At 42.5% G+C, this 12,534-nt stretch overlaps 1 protein-coding gene across 2 annotated transcripts in view; it reads left to right on the top strand.

The window, feature by feature from the left end:
• The window catches only part of PRKX (protein kinase cAMP-dependent X-linked catalytic subunit), a 168,096-nt gene extending 162,680 nt beyond the window's left edge, over positions 1-5,416 (top strand). For both annotated transcript variants that reach the window (XM_077294717.1, XM_077294718.1), the window contains exon 9: positions 1,608-5,416. The gene's annotated coding sequence lies outside the window, so the exon portion shown is untranslated. The remainder of the gene's footprint in view (positions 1-1,607) is intronic.
• The last annotated feature ends 7,118 nt before the right edge of the window (positions 5,417-12,534 follow it).

Here is a 12,534-nt window from a genome sequence, read left to right as displayed (position 1 = left end):
ACTACAGCAGGCAGCTTAGTAAGTAGGGCTATCACATGGCTGGTATCAGGGTTTGTCTTCACTTTATTCTGTTCTCAGATTAGGTGCCAAAAACTAGCTGAAAGAATATATACGGGTATTTGCACACATCGTCTTTTGGGTGCTGACCGACCCGCCATAGTTTTCCTAGGTGGAGCCGCTACAGGAAAAATCCAGTGGTCTTTTTCCTCCAGCAGCTTCTCTGGTGGTTTTGCTGTTTTTGCTTTTTTCAGTAACTAAATTATGAATAGTGAGCGGCTTCCCGGCAGAAAACGAATATGTTACTTGCTTTAACCATTTCATGGTTTCCTTGTGCTGGTGAAAAGAAGTAAAAAAAGACTGCACTTGTGCACAGCAACGCCGTTTTTACATTGCTGTGCATTTTGTTAATTTTTGTGGCACTTTTTCAGGCAGGTTCCGGGCAGAATCTGCGTCTAAAAGACGTCATGTGCACAGACCCTAAGCCTTATTTCTATAAACCCGGGAAGTCTCATTAAGAGGATATGTGTGGTAATTGTTATTGCCATTTAGCTGAGGACTGCACAGTTGTGACTGTGCGACATTCATAGGTCAAACCTGTACATCACCTATACTTGTTCGTGGGCCACAATCTGCATGGCAAGTAGTAATAAATCTGTATGCAGGTTGTGCCGTAGGATCTCTGCTGCGGAGTAACTACAGTTCTGCTTAGAGGACCTGTCTCTTGTCTTAAAGGGGTATTCCCACCTCCATGATACTATCCCAATATGTGGTTGGTGTAATAATAATAATATTAGCAGATACCTCCAATTTGAAATGTAGTATAGTTTTTTTTTATTTACTATATCTTTCTTATTTTTTTTTCTTATTTTTTTATTTCTTTATTTGCAGGACCTTAGGTATCCATGGTTACGACCACTGATATAGTGACAGTTAGTTAGCTAGTTGCTAGTAGTCGTAACCATGGATACATAAGGTTCTGTAATGTCTGCACATGAGGAAAGAGACATGGCAAATAAAAAAAATATATACCTAATTTCTAATTGGCGGTATTTGTTAATATTATTATTATTACACCTACTACATATTAGGATAGGAGCTTGGAGATGGGAATACCCCTTTAAATCTGTGATTTATTTTCCTGGTGTGAATGCTGCTGTTCTCCTGAATCAGGCGGTGGTAGTTTTTTGTTCCTGGGCCTTTCCTTTCTGAGATACTGTATGGCCTCCACTGTCTTGTGTATAAATGTAGACTTTTTTTGCCAACTGGGCGTGGTCCTCAATAAGACTCCCATAGAGAAGAGTTGATAACGGTGCCCAGTTGGGTGAAAGAAAGCTAAACTTAGATACTGAGAGAGGAGCCATACCTCAGGAACGATGAGGTACATTAACAAAAAGGCAACAAGCCTGGATTTGGGAGAACAGCGGCTTTTTTACATCACGTAAAAGACATGACAGGTTTATGGCCAGCGATAGTTTCCATGTGAAGGGGGCGGCTGGCTGTGCGGCCTGAGCTCTGGCCACCTGCAGCGGGCTAATGGCCGCACGTTTATGAAGCAAATGTTAGTTTCCCAATTAACAGATCTTTTTTTTTTATTTTTTTTTTTTTAGAAAAACTATATAGAACGAGTGGTGACGAGCTGCTGAAAATGGATCTACCTGGGCACCTGTGAAGGCCGAAGCCTCTGTACAAACTGAAGATACCTCTGGTAGACCTGCTTATATGATCGCAACGACAAGCCATTGACTTTCTATTAGCGAAAGTGGAGACGCTGCCCAAGTTCAAGGATTTCCTATGACTGGAACATTCCAGCACCAGAGTCTTTTAGCGCCGGAGTGTGTGACATTGACGTGAGCCGGAGCGCCACCATAGCGCCTGATCGGCTCCCACCGAACAATGCACGGTGGTCGTGGACCGCGCGGACTGCTTTATCACGATACACCGCTGCAACATTCTGCTACTACAGCTTTATTAGTAGATGTGACATTAATGACCTTGTTCTAATTAGGTGCTAAAAGGGAATGTATTTCACCCTGGTATAGACCGGTTTGTGTAATAGGCAAATCATGAGTTTTCTACTTGTAAAATATATTCTTGCTTTTTCGGCCGCCCCCTTTAATGTAAGGCAACAGGAAGAGGCACAAACTTAAGGAGTTCAAGCACATTTTGCAAGAGTAGTTGGACCATTAGTTTATAGCATTAAGGAGCTTCAGGGCCTCCGCACATTGTGTAATTAAAGGGAACCTCTTTCCAGGTTTTTGCACCTAATCTGAGTGCAGCATAATGTAGGGGCAGAGACCCTGTTTCAGCTGCTTGTTGTAGTTTGGATAATCTCCTGCTGATAAAAACAGTGATTTTATCACTAGAGGACTATAAAGCCTGCAGCCATCCAGTGCTCCGTATTCATGAGCCTTGTATAATCTTGACCCATCGCTGGCAAATTTCTGCCTATGCACAGTATACACAGAAAGCTGCCAATCAGTAGTGTGGGCGGAGCTATACAGAGCTTAGCAGTCAGAGTACTTGTGGATCTAACACAAATAAAACTGTCATTTTATCACAACTGCAGCAAGTTGGCTCTTGTGATAAATTGCTGGAATCAGGGTCTCTACCCCTACATCATGCTGCTCTCAGATGGGGGAGCAAAAACCTGGTGAAAGATTCACTTTAAATAGATTTCATCTAGGAATGTTTAGTGGCAACCGCACATACTGTAGACAGGTTCCTGTCCTATGATTTGTGGAAAGGGGATGATTGCTGTACAATATATCCGTGTATACATACTGTCTTGGGTGCCAATATCTCCCATCTGATCGGCATGATGCACATTAGGCAGTATGAAGTAATGGTGTCCTCCTTTGTATTGGCCCATTGTTACCTAAGACTACTGGGTGTCACAAGAAGTGTAAGAACGTACAGCAGGGCGCTTGTTGGCCTGCAGCCGTTGTTAGGTGGCACTATACAGCAGCTGATGAGAACAAAGGATTTTTGCCTCTGATGCATTTCTTTATAAATGAGCGCACAGAGCGGTATACGGATACAGTAGAGTCACAGGATTTCTATTCCACCTGTACTCTGCCATGTGTGCTCGCTCAGGACTGACTGTGAGCTCCTGTCTCCAGATCTGAGCATTTCGCAGCAATGTTTTGAGTGATTGGTGGGGGTCTTATGACCCACCCACTGATTTGCAGACAATTAGGCAATCTCCCACGTAGCAAATATAATGCATTTTTTCTTTTTATATTCACAAAACCTGCTGCCCGAAGTAGATGTGATTTCATTGAAATTCTTGCCCACTGTGCGTCTGAAGACGCTGTTGTACTGCGCACTATTCTCCGTAGGCTTCTATGAGAAGCCTGATAAAAAGGCACCAATCGTACAATGCGGCTTCACAGCTTGGTAGAACTAAAAACCCAGATTGTATTCACATAAAATACTCACAAGGTTTCTGGAGTTGTGCAGTTGGTGAATCCCCGTTAGCGCTGCCGTGCTGCGTTTTGTGTTCCAACCACGTTCTAAATAAATGGATTTCGGAGCTCATCAGTGAATCTAAGTAGATTACTGGAAAAAATGCACTTGCTTTTTTAAGTGCAGAACCAAAGCTCTGTAGCAAAAAAAAAAAAAAAATATTGAAACACTGCTTCACATAAGATATGTGTTAGAAAGATTTGCAGACGACATTTTTACATCAAAAGCATGTATTTTGGGAGGAAAAAAGGTAAACTACGCACGTAGTTTTTATGCTTTTTCTTCCCATTCATTTGAAGGGTGCAGACTTGAAACCGCTTCAAATCTGCAAGGAAAAAATCTGCAGGATATTCATGTGAATTTAAGAAATCTCATTCAATTTGCAGGTACAGTAAAAACGCTTTTTTTCTCACAACAAAAAAAATTGCTGGAAAAACACTGCAATAATGCATCGTGTGAATAAGCTTTAAAGGCGAAAACGCATAAAAAATAACATCAAAAACACAATAGTCAGAGAGGATTATAATTGCATATTATGGTGCTGACGCCTGCAGAGATAATGGGGATAAAAACCAGCAGAAAAAATTCTGCTGTACGTTAGTTTCCAATTAAAGAGTAAGCAATCAGCAGGTTTTTGCTGTGTAATCTGAAGACCACATGCTGCAGGGGTTAAAACACAGATTTTAGTGATGCCTTTCTTATGAAGATCTGAGGTTTTGTTTGCTTACAATGATTGTTTTAGCACCAGGAGCTTATCATTGCTGGGACACCGCAGTGCGTGCATGCTGGTCTGACACGCCCCCTCCTGTGATAGGCACCTCACTGTCTATGGACTTTGTATATACAGAGCCTGGGGTGGGCGGGGTTGGCTTCCTCAGCTGTGCTGCATGCTAAATCTAAAAACGCTGATTGTGTCAGAACGGCGGCACCCAGTAATCTAATTGATACATCGTTGGATTCAGGGTTTCTTTACCTACATCAGGCTGATCTCAGATGAGGTAGCAAAAACCTGCAGACAGATTCCCTTTAAGGAGACCTTGTGAACAACATTTCCATCATGTGCTGTCTTTTGTGTATTCACTTGTTTTAGTCCACCTCTATCTATTATAAGGGAGAGCTGAAGGTACATGACACTGTTCAGGATTTTACTACCGTGACTGCGTGTCCTGGAAATGTTGTCTGATCACAAGCTAATTGACAGCTACAACCCAGCCCTCCAGCAGTGTAGATATAAGACGCAACCTGTCCTATGTCACAAGTGTCCTCTCCTCCAATGTTATCTGATGTGTCCTTATTCTATTTCCATAATGTCACATTTCCCAATACATCCATGAAGCACAAAGCCGGACCTTTCCCTAGTGTGAAATCCTAGTGTGCGGGGAAGGCTTGAAGCACACAGTATCTGTATATAAAAGAATATAATGCGACCATGAGCACAAAACCTGTGCGAAGATGTAAATGTTTCTACTTTACAAAGTCTGAGTTTTATTTTTTAAATATTTGCTTTCAAGCCTTTGGTCAGGGACGGGCTATGATGCAGCTTTTTTTTTTATTTGTACACATTATTTTATGCCTGTACATATATATAGTTTATAAATGAGTGTGCCTGATCAACTTTAAAGGGCTTGTCCGGAATATCAAAAAAAAAGAAAAGAGGTCTGCTTGTCTCTGAGCTGTAGCTGGTATTGCAGATTAGCCTTATTTGCATGAATGGGAATGAGTTGCAATACCGGTCACAGCCATAGAAAAAAGTGGCGCTGTTTTATATAAAAAATAAAAATACCCTCTTTTCTAATCCCGCACTATCCTTTCTAAAGTGAAATATTTGAGCTAACTAGAATCAAGACAAGGCACTTTACAGTTTGTTAATGCATTACAGAAATTTCTGGTTTTATTACGGTACTCTTACAGTGGGACATCCTCGCGATACGTCACTGTGCTTTTAAGTTGACTTTTATTCAAGTTACAGACCGTTAAAGTGAGATTACAATCCAGATACTTGCATTGTCAAGTTTAGTAGCTACTTTGTATCAATTGATTTAATAAAGTTGGTTAAACTTGTGATATTTCCGACATCTGTGTGTATAATCCAAGCCTCCTCTTCATGTTGCTGCGTGTATTCTACAACATAGTGTTACTGGTGACTTCCAGTATATTGTCCTCTGCCAGAATGCTCATCACTTTCACTTTGTTGTGTTTTTTTTTTCTTCTCCATTATTTATTAAAATGTATAAATGATCATCAATATAACGAGGTGAAACATTCTCCCTGTGCTGATTATTTTCATCATTATTATCTAGAAGGTATTTAGTTGCAATAAGTGTTACATTTCTAATTATGGTTCCATGTTAGAAAATATAAATAATGGAGGGATCTCTATATACTGTATTCTCGGCTTGGCGATGCTGAAGGGAACCTGTCACCAGGGTTTTCCCATATGAGATAAGGTCAGTACCTTTCAGCCCTGTATATAGCATTCTGATATGCGGTATATATGCGCCCAATCTGGCCTGCAAGACAGGAAAAGACTAGTGATGAGCGAGTGTACTCGTTGCTTGGGTTTTCCCAAGCATGCTCGGGTGACCTCCGAGTATTTATGACGGCTCGGAGATATAGTTTTAATCTCGGCAGCTGAATGATTTACAGCTATTAGCCAGCTTGATTACATGTGGGGATTCCCTAGCAACCAGGCAACCCCCACATGTTCTCAGGCTGGGTAGTAGCTGTAAATCATTCAGCTGCCGCGATGAAAACTAAATCTCCGAGCAGTCATAAATACTATAGAAATAATAAAACCCGAGCAACGAGTATACTCGCTCATCACTAGAAAAGACCTTTTATAATACTCGCCTATGAGGCGGTCCGGTCCGATGGGCGTCGCTGGTCTTGATCCAACGCCTCTTCTCGGGATGCCATCCTCTTTCCCTGCTTCATGTGAATGATGCATCCTACTTCATCCACACAGTGTCCGTTATCACTCCTACGCTGGTGTACCTCTCTGCCCTGTCAAGAGCAGAGAAAACTACTGCAGTGCACATGCGCAGGAAAAAGTCAAAGCGCATGCGCAATGCAGGAGTTTACACTGCCCTTGACAGAGAAGAGAGAAGTACTCCTGCGCCCCGAGATCTTGGGAGACGATATCTCGTTGCCGAGATCTCAATCTGAGCATGCGCCCCCCCGCATTGCAACAATGGATCGGTGAGGGCCTCCGGGCTTTCACAAAATGCCAGCGGAGCCCCGCCTCAGCACAGAGCATCACAGCCGCACCTGTCGCAAAATGCCAGCGGAGCCGTGCCGCACCACCACCGAACCTGTTGCAAAATACCAGTGGAACCCTAGAGCACCTCTGCCGCACCAGCCTGGGATGGAATTTACCGGAGGCCACCGCACCAGCCTGGACCACTGAACAACCCCTGTGACCACGCTCTCCTGTGTCCACTCCACCTGTGCCCATCCCCCCCTTTCCCTGGTAAGCTGAATTCGGACTGTAAGACAGACTCCCGTTTGACACATTTTTTTTCCCCCTATTTTCCTTCTGAGTGCGTCTTATGGTCCGGTGCATCTTATAGTCCGAAAAATATGGTACATGATCCATGATTATTTCATATAAAGATTCTAAAAAAGCTCCAATAGACTTGTTATATCACTGGTACGATCTTCAGAAAAAAGAGCTGTATAATAATGTTTACAGAGCTAGAACCATCTTGACCAATTTAATGTGACCTCTTTGGTTTGGACCCCCCTCCCCAACCCCTCACATTGATGGCTTTGCACTATACCGACTTCATAAACATCCCCAAAACGAGAGGCTAAGTTTAGATTTGGATGAAACTCCGATTTGTACACTTAGGGGTTTTCCCATGAACAAAATTTCATATTAATAGATCGTGGAATAATAATAACTTCCACAATTGGATGTGTTACAATAAAATGTTCCTGTGCTGAGATAATCTTACAATTGTGCCCCTGCTATGTGCTGTGCAATGGCTCGCAGCTTATTCTTTTTGTGAGGTAAAACATTTCTCTGCCTGTTTTTAAACAATGTTTTACTTCAAAGAATAATTTGTGACCCCATGCTGTAATGTCTGTATACCTTCCCCCCCCCCAAAGGAGCTGTGGTATGATCAGACCATGTCCCCGTACGGTCAGACACGGCCATTACACAGTACACAGCAGGGGCACATTTATAGGATTATCTCAGCACAGGAGTATTTTAGGTAAATACATCCAATTGTGGAAATTATTATTATACCAAGATCTATTGATTAAAATGAACTTTCAATAGTGGGACGACCCCTGGGCTTCTCTGACCTTTCTTGGCGCCTGCGCACTGAATTTTAATGTCACGGTAGCTGAAGTGGATCGCTGGAAGCATAAGCACTTCCCTTGTGTCCACAATAATGGTCAATAGCGGGAGGTGGCACTTATAGAGATGGTATAAGACCCCCCCGAGGGAGGGCGCCCCTGTAGAGGTGGTGTGTTGGTGCAGGTGTGTGATGTTTCTGCAATTTTAAGGCGTCAGGCACACAGGTGAACATGTAACACGTCACTGATGGAGAAAACGGCACAGCCTCTCTCACTCACTAAAGGCAAAGTGGTAGTTCCCTGTGTAGGTTACACTCCATATTGTGCATTTGAAAGGCATCTTCTCCTTATGAAGCAAGCAAATTCAGGGCAGCTAGAGCACAGTTCTCTTGTCTTCACTTACCATTTGGAGGAAATATGCGCAGTCAAGGTAATGCCACACTAATGGAGGGACCTTCGCTGGTGGCTCCCTGTGGCAGCACACTAATAGTGTGGAAACGCCCACGCTTTAGGCCCTACTGTTCCCTATTGCAGGTGGTGGGTCGGACAAAGTTTGTGGCTTGGGAGACGCGTGGAACTGGTTCCTACTGGAGCACATAGAAAAAACAATATGCAGGAAAACACTGGTTCAGTCTTTTTTTTTCTAGACTGAGGCTTCACACCTTTGTGGAGGCGATAACGTGGAGGGTGATGTCCCCTCAGCGTGGAATGGAATCACGAAGCAGTGGAGCTTCCTTGCTCTGCGCTGACCTGACAGAACCAGACTAAAGTGATTTGTATCGGCTCACAGGACGGTGTGCACTGAGGTGGGAGGCAGCTCCCAGCTTCTCTATGGCAGCTTGTGAGGAAATGAATCACATAAGCTTCATACGCATACATTTACCAGTAGACGGCAGCAAAGTACCAATTACAATGCCCATTAACCCCTTAATGAGCGCCAATATGTCTTTTAACTGACCTGAGATATAAGAGACTAGTCTCCCCATACAGGTGATAATCCAGCAGCTGTCGGCTGTGCACTATAGCTGACAACTTTCTGTATCAGCCACAATCAGTGTTGTCACCGTCCATATCTGTTTAACCCCTTGATGCTGCTGTCAATAATGACTATATCATATAAATGTTTAAAAGCGTGTGGAGTCTACCCTTTTATCCCCTTCGGCATCCTGAGATCACGGTTGTGTGGTCCTGATGTTTGCCATGGCAATTCACGAGCAAATCGCGGCCTTACAGTCTGCCGGCAATACTGGCCTGCTCAGAAGTTATCGACATTTAGGAGGTAAAAATGCACTTTTCAATTCTGTTATGTCACTTTGCATTAATTCCTGAAAATCACCTGAAGGGTTAATAAACTAAGTGACGGCAAATTGTAATATGTCGAGGGGTGCTGTTTTTAAAATGGTATCACTTTTGGGGGGGTATCCAATATATAGGACTCCAAAGTCACTTCAAACCAGGGATAGGTCCCTGAAAAAATAATTTTGTAAATTTCCAAGAAAAATGAAAAAATACTACTACATTATTAAACCTCCTAAAACGGTAACAAAATGAAATAACATTTTACAAATGGTGCTGATGTAAAGCAGGCATGCAGGAAATAAATTATTTATTAATGTTTTGCTGTGGTATGACTATCTTAATGAAAGGGATAATTGTTCAAAGTTGAAAATTGCAAAAAAATGTTTACATTTTGGTCAAATTTCTTTTTTTTTTTTTTTTATAAATAAACAAAACATATTTACCAAAATTTACCATTATCATAAAGAATAATGTGTCACGAAAAAACACTGTCAAAATCACTGGAATTTGTCAAAGCGTTCCAGAGGTATTACCACATAAAGTGACACTAGTCAGATATTTAAAATTTGGATCTGTCACTAAGGGGTTAATTACAGTTCAATGTACCCACATGCAATTTATTACGTCTCCTAACTCAAAGTAGTTCTAGAAGTATCGTTTCTCCTTGCGGAGATTGACATGCTAAGCATGCCAAGATGAGGATACTTAAAGCCGCAATACGAGGGGCAGTACCCCGAAACACAGTGGGTAGGATTGCTACCTTCCAATAGGTGGCACTAGAGTTCTAGCTCTCTTCCTCTCTGAAGAGACAATTTGCATTATTAGCATATTACCCAGAAGAGCATTGCGGCTTCAAGTCTCCTCACCTCGACATGCTTATCATGTCACTCTCCGCAAGGAGAAACGATACTTCTTGGATAACGGTCAGACTCCTCTCACTCAGCCAAACCAGATCTCGCACTTTGCACTGACGAGGGGCAGTACCCCGAAACACAGTGTCTGCAAATTGAGATTCTGGTTTGGCTCTTATCCTAAGTCATGTGACAAGGCTTGTTAAAGGGTCGACATTGACTGTTAGGATTGCTACATCCAATAGGTGGCACTAGATTTCTAGCTCTCTTCCTCTCTGAAGAGACAACTTGCATAATTAGCAAAGTAGTTCTGGCACACTGGAACAGATCTACAGCCACACGACAACGGTTTCACTCAGCAGCAGTAGGCTGGGTGCTGAGATACCACACTGCTACCTTGTTTTCTTCTGACACTGCATTTTCTTTGCCTCTTCTATGTGAAAATCCTTTTTCATCACCCAATTGTTTACAGTCCGGCCTCAAACATTGACTACAATCTCCACTAGAGTTGAACATAAAGATTCTCAGGACCCTAGTCCAGTCGATATATTGGTAGTCCGTGACCTCCTGGTATCTGTGACATCCCCAGCGCCTCTCCTGTTTAGAGGACGACATTACACGGCAGCGACCTAGTATTGAAAGAGGCACCGAGGATGTGGCAGGTAGGAGGTTCCGACTGCTCTGGTCAGAGACTACACACTACCGTAGCGGCCAATGGTTCGGGGGCCTATGAATCTTTTTGCTCATCTTTTTTTTGCTTCCTGAGCATTTGTATTTTCGGTGCATATTTATTTTTCTTATACTTTGACGTTGCGTGTTTTTATTTGATAAACTTCCCTTGTGTCATATACTTGCTCCACATCTTAAGGTACCTTCACACTAAACGATTTACCAACGATCACGACCAGCGATACGACCTGGCCGTGATCGTTGGTAAGTCGCTGTGTGGTCACTGGGGAGCTGTCACACAGACAGCTCTCCAGCTACCAACGATGCCGAAGTCCCCGGGTAACCAGGGTAAACATCGGGTTACCCTGGTTACCATTGTAAAAGTAAAAACAAACAGTACATACTCACCTTCTGCTGTCTGTCACACGTCCCTCGCCGTCTGCTTCCCGCACTGACTGTGATTGCCGGCCGTAAAGTACAGCACAGCGGTGACGTCACCGCTGTGCTGTGCTTTTACTTTCCGGCCGGCACTCACAGTCAGTGCGGGAAGCAGACGGCGAGGGACGTGTGACAGACAGCAGAAGGTGAGTATGTACTGTTTGTTTTTTTTACTTTTACAATGGTAACCAGGGTAAACATCGGGTTACTAAGCCCTGCACTTAGTAACCCGATATTTACCCTGGTTACCATTGTAAAACATCGCTGGTATCGTTGCTTTTGGTGTCAAACACGACGATACACGCCAATCTGACGACCAAATAAAGTTCTGAACTTTCAGCAACGACCAGCGATATCACAGCGGGATCCAGATCGCTGCTGCATGTCAAACACAACGATATCGCTATCCAGGACGCTGCAACGTCACGGATCGCTATCGTTATCGTTGCAAAGTCGGTTAGTGTGAAGGTACCTTTACACTCAGCTGACTGGAAACAGCCGAAATCTTCATCCTCACTGTTGGCTTTTCCTCTTTTCTAATCACTTTCACTGTTGGATTTGACATCTCCCTTGTCGGGGCCATGTTTTGTTTCAATTAGCATTTAGATCTCTAGGCTCTCTCATTTTTTATCACTTAACCGCAGACTCATTTAGAATTTTGGACTTGTAGTGTAATTGTATAATTTTTCCTTAACGTTGAGAGATTCCATTTTTTTCTCTGCTTGGTCTGGATCAGCATGCTAATGATTACAATGTCATATCTGTGATTTGTGCATTTGCTAAGGAGCGGGGAAAAATAGGTGACCCCCAAGGGTATGTGAACACCTTGAATGTTCGCCACTTTTTCCTAGCTTTATATCTGCAGCATGTCAATATATTCTTTCAGCATTTTTGCAGCGTTTTTCACCCATTGTAATAAATGGAACATAAAATGTGAGTGTTTTTTGCAGCGTTTTTCCTGCCATCATATCAGTATTTGCAGACGATTTCTCTGCTACAAATACTGAATGTGTGGACATACCATAGGTGTGGAACCACATTCTTATTTTTTCTCATTTTTATGCAGTTTATTTTAGTTTCCACCAGATGGCACCTGAACATCTTGTAAATTTCCTTATCCAACCAAATATTTACATGTAAGGAGCAAGAAATTGTGTTATAAGAATAAATTACTTCTCCTGTCTCAACACTATAGTGACACTTTGTTTCTTCACTCCCATAGGTTTGATTGGCAATATGATTTGTTTAAAATAAAAAATGAAATCCGCTGTTGTACAGACATAACTTAAAGGAAAACACAGTTTTATTTTTTAAACTTTGTGTCTCGTTTAAGTCCAACTACTTCTTACATGATTCCTAAAATTTGACTAAAGCAGGAATAATGAAAATATGCTCCGCACTGGTCCTCTTATTGCTTCTACCACTAGATGGCAGCATGTTGACATATAGCGTCAGAGGAAAGTCAATACATGTAGCGGCTTTATTTTTACCATTTGAACTTATTAAT

The sequence above is a fragment of the Ranitomeya variabilis genome, chromosome 3 (assembly GCF_051348905.1).
Source record: "Ranitomeya variabilis isolate aRanVar5 chromosome 3, aRanVar5.hap1, whole genome shotgun sequence".
NCBI classification, from domain to species: Eukaryota; Metazoa; Chordata; class Amphibia; order Anura; family Dendrobatidae; genus Ranitomeya; species Ranitomeya variabilis.
This window is presented reverse-complemented; position numbering and strand designations above follow the sequence as displayed.